Source organism: Odontesthes bonariensis, chromosome 15, assembly GCF_027942865.1.
Source record: "Odontesthes bonariensis isolate fOdoBon6 chromosome 15, fOdoBon6.hap1, whole genome shotgun sequence".
NCBI lineage: Eukaryota > Metazoa > Chordata > Actinopteri > Atheriniformes > Atherinopsidae > Odontesthes > Odontesthes bonariensis.
The window spans coordinates 27,035,413-27,050,445 of NC_134520.1; positions in this window are offsets into that span (position 1 = coordinate 27,035,413).

The following is a 15,033-nucleotide window of genomic DNA, read 5'->3' on the forward strand; positions in this document are numbered from 1 at the left end:
CTTTTGTTAACAATTACATCAAAAAATAAAGTCATAATAGCATTAATATATGCCATTCTCTCAAAAACTCCTGACACCGCTTAAGAAATGAATTAAGTTTGAAGTTAGTCTAGCCTTATGCTAACCTGTAGCTAGTTAGAAAATTAGCAGCTACTGTCATAACATCAGTAACTCGGATCCAATATAACACCTACTGTGAAAACGACTTGTGCATTTAATTCATGTCGATGTAGACAGCCACATTTCGGTAACACATAACTTTGCCTCAGTTACTAAGTTATTACTGCTATCGCGCTAATATTATGGTCCTTTATTCCCGCGATTGACATCTGACTAAAACCTCATCCTATGCTTGTGAAAACACGTAACTTTGCCTCGGGTACTACCAAGTTATTATTGCTATCGGGCTAATGTTATGGTCCGTGCGATTTACATCTTACTGAAACTCACGTCCATAGCCTCATCCCATACTGTCAATCGCGTTATCATTTTCTTATGTATTTGGCAAAGAAACTGTAACTTTGTGTAACCCCACCAAGGCTACTACACAGGTAGGGATATTCAATGATAGAATTAACAAAAGGGAGGAGACTGATGTGCAAAATAAAATATAATTTGTTTTATTAAATTTCTGTTTCAAAAAGGAGAGAAATGGAGAGTTACTGTATTTTATTAACAATTAATCAAATGAATAAAATAAACCACATGCTTCCAAAAGTATTAATGGTTGAAACACAGGCTGTGGCTGTGACCCCCAGAGGAATATGCCCAGTAGTACACCTAACCCCACTAATAAATACTATTTTACTGCACACCAATAGGGGGCACATCAAAGGCCGTACACTACACACTAGTAGTAGCCAACTCAAGGGCCGTACACTACACAACAAGAGCCAACTCGGGCTATTCACACAGCAAGCAAGTACACAGCACACCTGAGGGGTGCAACTACTAAACCTACTTCCCCAAGCTACCCAGCCACAGCACTGAGCAAAATAAATGTAACAAAAACAGAAATAAAGAGAAGATAAACATAAACACAAGGTTAGAAAGGAGGGGGTTTCACAAGTACGACAGACTAGCGAGCCTGGTGTTCACGTTCTAGGTTCTTGGGAAATTAACCTAAAAATAGTATATTAAAAACAGTGGTTGCATTAACCGTCTTGTTTCCGTGCAGTTTGCCTTTGCTTTCCATCCGGGTCAGCGTAAGGAAATGGCAACCTCTGCAAAGTTCAGTCCCTCAGAACCGCTGGTCTAAGGTGACGTTCTCCTTTGTTCTCCACTACACTGATTTAACTTGTGCAAACGTTGCTCTAACGCGTGGTTCTCGTCTGTTTTCACAGTATCCCCAAATGAATAATCGATGGAAACCTGCGACGGTACCCGTGTAACTGAAGTAGGATTTCCTCACCGCCGGCGCAGCTAAAGTGTACAAGTGCTTCTCTCAGCGTTTGCCGCGTCAATGTGGTTTTGAGAGAACAATAGATGTGATGGAGCTACCGGAGACCGTCATGTCCCGTGACAAGCTATTGAGAGACCTACCTAAGATTTAAAGGGCCAGGGCCAGCGCCCCTCATCACATTTGTATACCATCGTCATCAGCTATGTACTGTATCTAGATCTACTATGTCATCAATCATCCACTCTAATAGTACTCACCAGGTAAAACAAGACGTCCTTTTATGCGTTGTCTTTCCCTGTAACTCCACTTCCACCGCAGATTTACGCAGGTGTGTGGAATTTGCCAGACATATAGGCCTAGAAAGGCTGCAGTACATAGCTGATGACGATGGTTTGCTATGTTCACACGGGGGATTAGCTCAGATGGTAGAGCGCTTGCTCTCATGTTACTGTGTCCCGTCAATTTGGCCAAAGTAAGCCCACATTAGCCAATCATGTTTCCCTCTGTGGGCTTACTTTGGGCTTACTTTTGACCAATCACCGTCCCTCCCTCCATCATAAAACAGCGCTTCGCTCATAATTCACACATAATCATCGCATATTAGGCGATATTTTAACTTTTTATATTTTGCATTGTGGGCTGCACGGTGGTGTGGTGGTTAGCTCCGTCGCCTCACAGCAAGAAGGTTCCAGGTTCAACACCCAGCTGGGGCCTTTCTGTGTGGAGTTTGCATGTTCTCCCCGTGTATGCGTGGGTTCTCTCCGGGTACTCCGGCTTCCTCCCACTGTCCAAAAAATCATGCATGTTAGGTTGATTGGCATCTCTAAATTGTCCTTAGGAGTGAGTGTGAGCATGCATGGTTGTTTGTCTCGTATGTCTCTATGTGGCCCTGCGATGGACTGGCGGCCTGTCCAGGGTGTACCCCGCCTCTCGCCCATTGACCGCTGGGATAGGCTCCAGCCCACCCGCGACCCGATCGACGGATTCAGCGGTGTATAGATAATGGATGGATATTTAGCATTGTGTACTGAGTTGAGGGAAACCCTTTGCTATTCATTTATCGTAGAAAATCTTGCAATTTTACGTTCAGTAACAGAATAAAACACGACAAAAATTCCAACAAATTCAGTATTCTGTTGGAAGTTTCAGATGTGTCTACAGTGGTAGCAGAAATGATGTGTAAAATAATGAGCAACTTTGTCTTAAATTACTAAAAGCTCGTGGCAGCTTCGGCAGTGATGAGAGGCGCATTTTTCAGGCCATATATCTAACTTGCAGAGACCCATGCCATTATGTTTTAGAGGGTACCACTATTATTCAGTTGCTTCTGCACTGGGACAATGAGCATAGACATCCAGGTAAATCAGGAGAACCTTTAAAACCCTTTCAGATATATATATATATATTTTAATTATTATTTTTACAACAAATATCCAGAAATGAAGATGGCTGGTTGATGTTGTCATAAATAGAGAGGAGTTTTAAACAACATCCTCCTCAGTACTATGCATGTTTCCAGATAAATTCATTAGACTGAGCCAGCCCTCTGGAAAAAACCCTGAAATATTTCCACGGTGCAGCTGAAAGAGCTGTGATGTCATGTCATTGTTAAGGAAACTTGAAGAAAAACCTGTTGAATTACAGACTCTTGGATAATACAATTTAATTTGATGCACTTTAGTAGACATGAGTAGAAAAAAAGCTTCTTCTGGGCTTTAAAGGCATTCTACCAACAGCTGCTGTAAACTGCCTCCCATGTTTGTTCTGTCATATCTGTGGCTATTAGTCAAAGAAAGACTAAATCAAATGTTATAGCTGATCATTTAGAATTCAGATGAGTAAAACATTCCTTATGTGTCTGACACAGACTGCAGAAAGCTTTGTAGGGTCTGCTTTTAAGAGTGTTGCATCAGAAGACGGTCGTTCTCTGAGGCAAAGTTATTGTTTCGTGTTTCATTCAGCAGAGGAGAGGGTAAGTGTAAAAACTGTTCATTTTTATTGCTTCCAGCACCAAAGCAGCATGTAAAATGTAAATGCAAACATTTTGTTTTAAATACATCATTTACGAATAATGTCTTTAAAGAACAACACTGTCCCACTGGTTGTCTTTCAGTCCCAATTATCTGCGTCTCGTCTCGACTGTTATTTCTGCAGGTGTAGGTGAGCAGATCTTCTTCTCCGTGTGTCTGTGAGGAGCTTCACACACGGAGACGGCTTCATCTGTACGGCTCGGTGTGGGATGCTTTTCATCGTTTCAGCTGGGGCCGATCAACAGTCCGCTGTCTGGGAGCAGATTTGGTGCTGGAGTGTGTTCAGGGGACGGCTGTGCAGCTGGAGCTTCCTGGGACTGGTCCATGTCCACTGTGAGGTCCTACAAGGAAGACAGAAAGAAAGTCCTGATTTAAGCTTAAGCATAACTTTGTGACAATTTGTCATCTTTTGTTTTTAAAATAGCAGCTTGTTTCTTTACTTTTTTCTATAATATCAGCTAATATCATCTAACTGCAGTATATAATGGGCCTTTTAACTGATCACAACTTTGTGACACTAAAAAGGACCTACCCCAAGTCCTCCTTTATTGCTTTTTTTTTTAACATCAGCTTCTCTCATCCGGCTGGGAGCTCCTCGTCGTCACGGAAACCCTGGGTGCATAACGGCAATGTCGGGTCCACAGTCTCTCTCCTTCGGACCTGCGCTGGAGTCTTCTCTCATCTATGATCACCTCGGTAAAACACAACAGGAAAAGGAAGGAAAAACTGCACAAGTACTCAACATGTGTTAGCTAGCACACATTCATTTCTGTAGATTTCATTCATTAGTCAGACGGAATCATGCACTCACCTGTTTTGCACAATACGTTACCTGCGGTAGCTCAGGTGTTCCACTTTGTCCTCCGTTGGTGTGTCAGAGTTGTTGTTTCTTTGTCATCCGCAGGAAGCCACAGAGGCTCAGGCCAGCGTGACATGTGTTCACACAAAGGAGGAACATCAGAGGTGGACACTTTATTAATCCTGCGGGGGGGAATCCTTTAACTTCCCCTCGCAGGATTAATAAAGTACTTTGATTTGAATCAGGCCTGGATCAGAAGGAGGGACCCCCTCCTGAAACTTAGCCTGTAAGATAGTTCCACCTTCCTGTACTTATATGACTGTGACATGACACAGGTAGCAGTGAAGAGAATGCTTACTATTATATCTAGTTTCCAAATGAATTACAAAGCCATGTCCTGCAGATAAACCGGTTTGTAACACTCCACAACACACTCGCTCACAGTGCTATCTTTTGCCTGAAAAAATTCCAAAGGTGAGTTCAGTGCGTCCCCCTCTTTCTCTCTGACATGCAGCAACCACTCAGTCAAAGCCATAACTACCAGGTGAGCACCACACTGTTACGCACTATGATGATTCCACCTTAGAACAGAACACAAGTTTTAGAAACCATACGTCCTCTTTTACATCCGGCAATATTTCCACTCGGCCCCCGAAGCGTTGTCTGACAAACACAACATCAACACCAGAGTTTGGGTGCCGTGCCCAAGGACACTTGGTGGGGATCAAACTACCAACCCTTTCTCCTGAAACACTGCCACCCCATCTCTCACTCTCTTGCTAGCTGTCATTTATCTCTGAGGTCTTGTTTCTCAATAAAATTCACAAGATCAATGAACAGGGCTCTATGTCCTCTTCTTTCCAGCAGATCACATGCCGCATTCCTCCATTTCTCTCTTAATTTGTAGGGAAGTTTCAGGATTCTGCTCCGCATGTTAGAAGGTATGTCCAGTTCACTCATGTACATCACTTGTTCCATTAAGTTTGAACATCCTCTGAGAAATAAAGAGAGTGATTGCAATCCTTTTACATCCTCACTTTTTACTGGTGTCCAGTTCATTATTTTTTCCATGTAAGCAGATGCAATTTTATGCTCATCTCCAAAGTGCTGTGCAAGACGGCTCTTGGCTCTTTGATAGTCTTGATCTGTGGGAAGATGTAGGCAGCTATGCACAAGATCCCTTGGATGCCCCCTGGTGTACTGTTCAAGGAAGTGCAAACAGTCGCTGGCATTATTCGTCTTCATCTCCACTCCATTTTCAAATAAATAAATGACAACATTTTGCTGAACTAACAATGCAGTGATTTCATTTTGTTTTTGCATAATGTTCACCATATCAATTTTGTTGTTTCCAGTTTGAGTTTGTGAGTTTAAACTGTTTCCCATTTGATGTCCGAGGCGAGCAGTACGAGTTACTTGTGGCAGCTTTGCATTCATTTGCGCAGCAGATCTTTGTCTTGGCCTTACTACTGGTGCAGGATCAGGTACGGCAAGAACATTTTCATGAGGAACAAAGACGTTGGCTTGGGGATTTAGTCCGACGGATCTTTGGGCTTTGCTCCTTTCCAAATAAGAGTTCATTCCATCTGACCGTTTTGAACCACACTGAGATGCCTTATTTTCTAACACCTCGAGCATTGCTGTTGTTGCTGCCGAGTCCGAGTCCAAGTCCAAGTCCGCTCGTACCCATGGTTACTCCAAAGATTTTCTTAGTCCTATTTGACCATCTCTGGTTACTCCACAAACGCAAAGTCCTGCACACATTTGGGAATGCTGCAGAAATCATACATATTAGAAGAACTGTCATTTTAACACGCCATCTCCATTTGAAATCAAATGTAGCATGCTTGAAAACACACTATGTAGAATCTTGGATGTTAAGTTGCAGTATTTGATCAATGAATATGGTTCGTTTGTTATTGCCATTTTATAGAATTCTGAGAAAGCCAAGTTTCCCTTGACTTCCACTGGGAGGCGCCAGTAGCCAGTAAATGGCGATGCACGCATTGTAAATAACCAGGGAAACCCATACTGAGGAACACAAAAATGAATGAACGTCATTAGGACCAACACATTTTTTTGTGTGTTGCACGTTTTTTTTTCTATTCCCTCTAAATCTGATATCACAGCCATTATCAACCATTAGGCCCTATCTGAGTCTGACTTATTTGGAAATACTGATTATAACCCCATGTGTAGGCCTATGTTGAAAAGAATTTTGGTCTGAATTCATTGTAGGCTAAATATTCCACTAGGTGGTACAACATCCCTCTGTCTAGACATCAATGCTGTGGATTTACCTTGTACACGGATGTTTAAGTGTGTAATGCTACCCCAACTTGTTTTTCATGGAATAGTTAAACTCTCATAAATAAACAAAGCCAGCTGCACTGAATGTTTCTTCAGAATAGTTTTTAGTGCAAAAATAGAACATACAATGTGATTTAATGCACACTTTGATAGAAGATATTTAACTGTGGCGAATGCAAAGAACAAAAACACAAAAACTAAGTCAGCAGCAGTAAGTGCAAAAATGTCACAGTATCACACAATAGAAACATAAACCGTGTAAAATATCAGTAGATAAATAACAGTAGATAACAGTAGATAAAATTCGAACAAACAGAATACAATAGTCAGCTGCAGAGTGCAAAAATGTCACAGTAGGCTAACCCACGATAGAAACAATAACTGTAAAATATTGGGCATTTTCAGAAGGCCTAACAATATATAAAACTACAGAATACAATAAAAAAAGGTGCAGAGAGTTGCACAGATCTGGAGAGAGTGAAAAACTTTTCTTACGTTGTCTTCTTCTCTGGCTTGACCCTTGGCAAATTTGCGTTAAGGAAGACGAGTGCTTGGACATTTTTAGGCTTGAGGCGACTTCTTCTTTCAGAGATCAGTTGTCCAGTCTTGGAGAATATTCTCTCAGAGGGAACTGATGTCGCCACCACACAAAGCTTCTTGGCCATCAACTTGCTTAGCCTTGGGTATACAGGGGCTCGGCTTTTCCACCACTTCAGGGGGTCTTCGTGTCTTGGTAGGAGAGGCTCCTCCAGGTAGGCTCGCACCCCCATTATGGCATCTGCAGTGGGGTTCCTGGCTCCTACTGTTCCAGCCACCTGCTCATAGGGGTGATGGAAGACATGACAATGGATACCATATTATATTACATTAGATTCAACTTTTGTCATTACACACATAGCAATAAAAGGCACTTTTGTTACTAAATAGAAGTGTCAGTAGATTTGCATAGGCTATGTGCAATATGGGCAGTATGTAGCCTACCTGTACAAATGAAATGCATTTATGATATTATTAGACTGAGACTAGATTTAGAGGTAAAAAGAGAGTAGTTGTTTCCATCCTTACTTCTTCTTGGAAATAGCTCCAAACAATTGATGCAGCACCACCTCCTGCTCCTTCCGCTCCTTCTTCAGCTGGTTCAGCTGGTTGCTGCTGGTGGCTGGTCTGCTGACTCTTGCAGCTGCGGTTGACACCCTCTGAAAGGCTTCATCTGCCGCTCTGCCATCTGGGAAGGCCATTCGTTTGAATCGTGGGTCCAGTGCAGCAGCATCAGATAGTATGGAATGGGCTTCGATTCTGTGAAATCGGGCTGACATGCTGTCGGACAGACACTGTAGCATATCTTGTGCTGCTTTCGTTGTTGTGCTTCGTCGGAAATCAGATGTGGCTCTTCGGAGTCCCCTGGCCAGGACTATGACCTTAGAGGCAGTCAAATACCTGAGAAAAATAAATAAATGAATACATGAATGAATGAATAAATAAATCTTAATCAGTTTACTATCACTTTAAAGTTACAATTTTAAAGCTGAAACAATGATAGCCTATACTAACATTGTTACAAATATCTGTCATATTTATAATATACGGTTTTATCAAGTACATGCATAGTAGCCTACAGAAATCTACTGGTGAGATGCATACCTTTCTGCACTTAGCTCGACGGTCACCTCTTCAAAGGGCTGCAATATTGCGCACATCTCTTTCACAGCAGTCCATTCCTCTGGGGACAGGTGGTCTACGGGTGCGCAGGTGATGGCCAGTGTGGAGATGATGGCATCTTTACTCTCCAGGACGCTCTTCAGCATATAGTATGTCGAATTCCATCTCGTGACGCAATCCTGCTTTGGCCTCCGTTCCTCGAGGTTGATTTGGGATTGGGTTTCCCTCAGTTTTTGCGCACCCACTGTGCTGCGGTGGAAATACTCGACTGCGGCCTTCACCTTCTCAGTTATGGAATTAGTGGTCTTGAGAGCATCGCGAACCACAAGGTTTATTGTATGGGCCAGGCACGGAAGGTGCGTCCATCCGGGTATCTGTATGGCCCTCGTAACGTTGGCCGCATTGTCGGTCAGGCAGCATGTCACCTTTTCATCCACCTCCCATTCTGTTGCCACATCCATGAGCTTTTTGGCGATGTTGTCTGCCGTGGGCCGGTCACTGAACTCGAAGCAGTCCAGGAGGCAGGAGGATAGGGTGTAATTCTCGATGAAGTGACAGGTCACTGACATATAGGCGGTCGTCGTCCGCGAGGTCCGACAGTCGGTGGTTAGACAGACAGCCGGCGCTTTTGCCACTCGCCCTTTCAGTGCTGCGGCTTCCCTCTGGTACATAGTTTGGCATCTCTGGGTTAAGGACCTCCGACTCGGAAGACTGTAGGCAGGGTTAAGAACCTTTGAGTAGGATTTAACACTCTGGGGTCTAAAGCCCACCGGTGGGCATTTTTGACACATCTCCAAAAACACATCTGTAACTCTGTGAGTTTTTGTCATTGAAACATATAAGTGACACCATTAAAAACCTTGAAACTTCTAGTTTTCAAATATATATATTTTAAAATAAATTATATAGCTGGCCCTTTTTAAAGAGAGTGAACAGAAATCTTTGGATTTTCTGTAGTCTCAGACTGCAGCAGCTTCCGAGGTCACACCTATCGCTATTCACATGTAAAGTACCAGGTGATTGAGTGGCTATTCACAGGTGAGAACACGCCCCATTCAGCCAGCATGTGGGGGAAGGCAGCAATGTCCTGCCAGTGACAGACAATTATCACATGGAGAGTGACAGGGGGGTGGGGGAAATCAGGGGTGTTACACACCCATCTAATTAGTATGCAACTAACAGAGACACTGACTGGAGTTACAATTACTTTTTTACAGTTTGTGCGAAAACAAAAAAACATTTCTGACTGCACTTTTTACTTTTATGCAGCCAACACTTTTGTTTACAAGGTTCAACCTTCAAAAGTCTTGGCTAGATATATTTATAGTGTGTTTTCTTGCACTGTTTGAAGACCTCTAAAACTTGTTTTTTTGTACAGTTGTGTTTCCCCTCAATTTAAATAAAACTTGTTTGTATTACATTCACTTCACTCTCATATTGTTTTTTGTTATGCTTTTCCGAATACAACCATATGTGTCACTTTTGCATAGATGTTTACAGTTAGTTGAAATACTTGAAAATGTCAAGGTGGTGACAACTGCCTCAAAGTCTCTGAAAAGGCCTTAGACCCCAGAGGGTTAAAGCCTTGGTCCTCCACTTTTGAAAATGGCTGGAATTCAGTAGCCACCATCTTCGCCAGCTCTTCGTCGATCCTCTCCTGTCTCAGGGGGGTCAAAACAGGGGGTAGATATTGCGACAAGGATGTCTGCTTCCTCTTTGGAGCTGGAGCTTGTGACGATGGAGATGGAGGAGGTGGTGGTGATGATGCCTGGCCAGGCGCAGATGTGGCACTTGTCTCCGAGGCAGCTGAAGTTGACGCAGAGGATTCATCATCACTGTCCACTTGTGTCCTTACGTCGCTCAGTTGCACGGATGGGTGCTGCGTCCGTAAATGCCTATGTAAATTATTTGTCGATCCTGACCTGAATGATGTGTTTTTTTTTTGCATAAGTTACATTTAGCTTTGGTATCCCCCTCAGCTGAAAAGTGGGTCCAAATATTGCTCTTCTTTCTCTGGCTCATTTCGAAACAAATTTGGCTGCTTCCCTTTCTGTCCCTTTCTGCGAGCAATGAGTGACTGACTGTCTGACTAGATTCCTATTTTACTTTCCCCTCACGTTCTATGTGTGCACGTGTCGGCGTGGCGCCGCTTAGGCGCTTATTTTCGCACCACGAAGGCCTCCCCCCCATACAGAAGTGTCAGTGCTCACTCAGACACTCACTGCTCATGTGAAGGGCACGTGCAAGCTGCCTGCGCCCTACCCCCCCTAGTCGTAGTTGTCCTGTGTGGGGGGAATCCGCAACTAGATGTCCCCTGGGAGCTGCGTGAAACACGCATGACAAAAAAAAAAAAAGAACGAGAAATAGAACGGCTCCCGCGCCGCCGCGACTCGGCTCCCTTCGTTCATATCAAAGAGCCGTTCAAAAGAACCGGCTCGTTCGCGAACGTCACAACACTATCATGTAGTATGCTGAGCGCCTCCTCGTAGCACTGAATGAACAAGGCAAGCTGCGCGTTCACAGCATCAGAATTTCCATCTGATTCCATTAGGCCGCGGATTTTATCCATACACTTTTTAGCTTGTTTCATTTTTGCAGAGCGGTTTTCCTGGCAAGTCTTTATGTAAAAGCACATTCCTTTAGGTGTTCATTTAATTGACCGTTTTGATGCAGGCCTTTCCACTTCGGATTTCGCTTCCGTATCAGTCATTTTGTTACAAACTTGTGTTTTGAATAAAGTTCAGAATGCGCCAGTGAATAAAAGCAGAAAGTGGGATGTTATCTTAAACAATGCCCTTTTTAAAAACAAGCAATCCTCTTCATCCACACAGGTTGCAAATGCAGACCTTTTTTTATCGTGCTTATTTTTTTTATGAATGAGCGTGGCCTGGCGCGTAAATCAAACAGAGCGCGCAGCAGTCAAGGCAGTCGGTTTTAAAAGTCCAAGGAACTTTTCAATGAGATGATTTTCACCGTTTTCCTATACGGCTTTTTAACTGTTCAGAAGTGCACATACCATGAGTTCTTTGTTCTGGGCAAGGCCTTCCTCCCTCACGCCACCAAACAATCCATGAATGGCGACTGAGCGAATCCTTCCAGTTTTTCCATCGGATAGGCTATTCCAATAATGTCCGAAAGATCCAGATACAAGGAAAGCGTTTTCTTTAATCCATAGCGCAGACTTTTCTTGGGAAGACTTTTTTCCTTAATCCAATTACTTTGGCGGGTTTTTTACTTGTTGTAGTGGCCGTTTGTCAAACAAATCAAACAAACACTTCAGGCACCATGGGCAGGTAATGTACGCAGGCAAGACATAGTCCAGTTTCCAGGCAGAAGATTCGAGTTGAGCAAACAACATGGTCTCTCTCGCACTGATAAAAAACCATATGCCCATCACCCAGGTGCCTACACAGATTACCACCTTCTTCCTACCTATATACAGGTGTGCCTACGCCCACTACTGCCCCCAGGTGTTCAAATCATATCAGTAAATAAATCAAAGAAAAAGACTAAACCTAGAAAGCAAAGCAATTAACTAAACAAATAACTAGACAATAATATTAGCAAAATATCAATAATTATTGTGAGCAAAATGATAATGAAAACAATAAACAAATTAACCATTACATTTACCATTAGCCTACTCAAAAAGAAAAATAGTATAGCTCCAACAGACCCTAACATTAGAGCGATAGCAGTAATAACTTAGTAACTGAGGCAAAGTTATGTGTTACCGAAATGTGGCTTTCTACATCGACATTTCTTTAACAAGAGCCCGCTGGAGTGAGGATACCTGGATCTTCAAGATGTTCAGTTGTTGTTTGTCCCAGTTTGTAGTGTCCTCGCTGACATTCTCCCTGCCCGCTGTCTCCCCGCTTACAGCCTTATCAGTGCATGCATTGTCCATCAGATCAAACTGGTCATGGTCAACTTGAATATCTGAAAAAGAATCAGAAGAAAAGAACACACACACTCATTAAATGCGGAAACGTGTATGCAAGCTAACTAGATATGGGTTGAATCGGCCGCTATCAATTCAGTATTGTTTTCAGACTGCACAGAGAGTGAGAAAGATTTAATGGTATAATATCAGTCATGGTCAGACTTCACGTTTGCAATTGTAAACTTTAGTAAACATTACCAAAATGAATAATAATGCTGTCAATTATTATTTTGATTAGCCAAAAGCATTGTCACTTTTAGTGGAAATAAATACCTGCATATAAAATAAAGCAAGAATTTATAACATCCAATAAATTGATATTTATGTACATGGCACATTAACTTTGTAGCTGCATTTTGCACTCCTGTCCTGTCGGGGCACTCTGGTGGTGTGAAGATGAACTTGGTTGGGACGGCATTCGGTTCGAGTCTCCTCAGGCCATCTGCTCTGCCACTCTCATACTGTTTTTCATCAAAGTGGTCCTAAAAGGAAAATGACAGTGACTTTTTAATGGAAGTAAATGAATTGCAGATAAAAGAAAAATGCAAATGTATTTACAAAAGCTATCAATAAGTTATCATGTATTCTTAACCAGACATCTCTTATTTCACAAACACATGGATGAATAAAACTCTCATTTCTAAATTGGCCAAATACACACAAGTTCAATACATCCAAAATGTTCATGACTAACTACTGAATTCTTCACAAAGTTACAGTTTCTTTGCCAAATACATAAGAAAATGATAACGCGATTGACAGTATGGGATGAGGCTATGGACGTGAGTTTCAGTAAGATGTAAATTGCAGGGGAAACGGACCATAACATTAGCCCGATAGCAATAATAACTTGGTAGTACCCGAGGCAAAGTTACGTGTTTTCACAAGTACAGGATGAGGTTTTAGTCAGATGTCAATCGCGGGAATAAAGGACCATAACATTAGCGCGATAGCAGTAATAACTTAGTAACTGAGGCAAAGTTATGTGTTACCGAAATGTGGCTGTCTACATCGACATGAATTAAATGCACACGTTTTCACAGTAGGTGTTATATTGGATCCGAGTTACTGTTGTTATGACAGTAGCTGCTAATTTTCTAACTAGCTACAGGTTAGCATAAGGCTAGACTAACTTCAAACTTAATTCATTTCTTAAGCGGTGTCAGGAGTTTTTGAGAGCATGGTATATATTAACGCTATTATGACTTTATTTTTGAAGTAATTGTTAATAAAAGTCAGAGAAAACAATTACATTTACCTCACACAACACGGAAAAATCTGTCGCTTTCCAGTCCTTCCTTCTGACCTTAAGCTCACATCATTTCCTCCGTTTTTTGTCACGGGGGAAACGGTGTAGTTGTTTCCCCTGACCCGGTCTTACACTACAGCCATGTGCACTGCAGCTTGGCATTATATTGGCATAACAACTAATAATAATTTAATAATGTAGTTGAAGTGTTCTGATATAGCTCACTGTGATTATCGCTTTATGAACTAGGAATATTGGGAGCCAACATGGCGTCCACGAAACACGTGACCAGCCCAGAACCAATCAGCATAGCTGGAATGCAACAAGGACTCATGGGAGAGAAAATTTACCCCCAAAATGGGCTACAGATGTTTTTAATGCACTTGTAATGACGTTGTGATAACACCTGTGCACCTTACTCACCTCCCTTTTCCCTGCTGTGTATCATAGAGCGGTGTTGACCGCGGTACCGTCACTGTGAACGAGAGAGGGTGAGAGGACTATAAATAGCGCTCGTAGCCGTTGATTATACAGGTGATCAGAGCTAGCTGTCTGGAGCATCACACTGATAGACATCTCTGTTGATCTGGCGTGGCATCCCCGCCACTTTCACTACGTTCTCAAATCACAATACACACAAATAGAATAAATACATCCATGTAGGTCCACCATAAGTCAGTGCAAACTCAGATGTCTATCTTGTGAGGGACAGGCGGTGCTTGACAGGTGTTAGCTGCTGCCGGAAGAGCTAACAGTCAACCAGCAGCAGCTCTGATCACAATTTTCATTTTATTCACTGGAAAATGCTCACGTCTTTTTTAGCCTTTTTCTTGTTCTTATTTATTAACAAATAACAAGAAAACATCTTTCTTAATATCTTTTAATTACTGCTACGGCTTAGCTTTGGCGAGCTAAACTTAGCTAGCTAAGGAACCATAACGTTAGCCTGTTCAGGCCATGGTTAAGGCCATTGTGGGCGCTTTCCCACCATAGTCCTGTGATGAGCACAGCTCAATTCTGGGTGGATTTCTGCATGCCGAGACTCGTGGTGTGAGCAGTATCGGAGCGGAACTGGAGCGCATTTCATCAAAACTGGCTCCATGCTCCAACTATATTTTGCAGCTCCGCTCCGTTCACATGCTCTGATCAGCACACCATGCAGCCGTGCAGCCACAGTGAAGTACGCAACAGACCATAACATCAGCGCGATAGCAGTAATAACTTAGCAACTGAGGCAAAGTTATGTGTTACCGAAATGTGGCTGTCTACATCGACATACATTAAATGCACACGTCGTTTTCACATGTTATATTGCATCCGAGTTACTGTTGTTATGACAGTAGCTGCTAATTTTCTAACTAGCTACAGGTTAGCATAAGGCTTGACTAACTTCAAACTTAATTCATTTCAGTGAATGTGAGCGCGTCTCCGTGTCCGTTTGTCTCGTGTAGCCCTGTGATGGACTGGCGATCTGTTCCCTGCCTATGGACAGCCGGGATAGGCTCCAGCCCCCCCACAGTACAAGTTGTTGCCTGATACCTTTAGATCGCATTTACTTATTGCAGCCATAAGGTGACAGAATATCACTACAAGTGAGAACAACAATATTCAGTGTTTTTTGTGCTTGCTTTTTCTCTTATA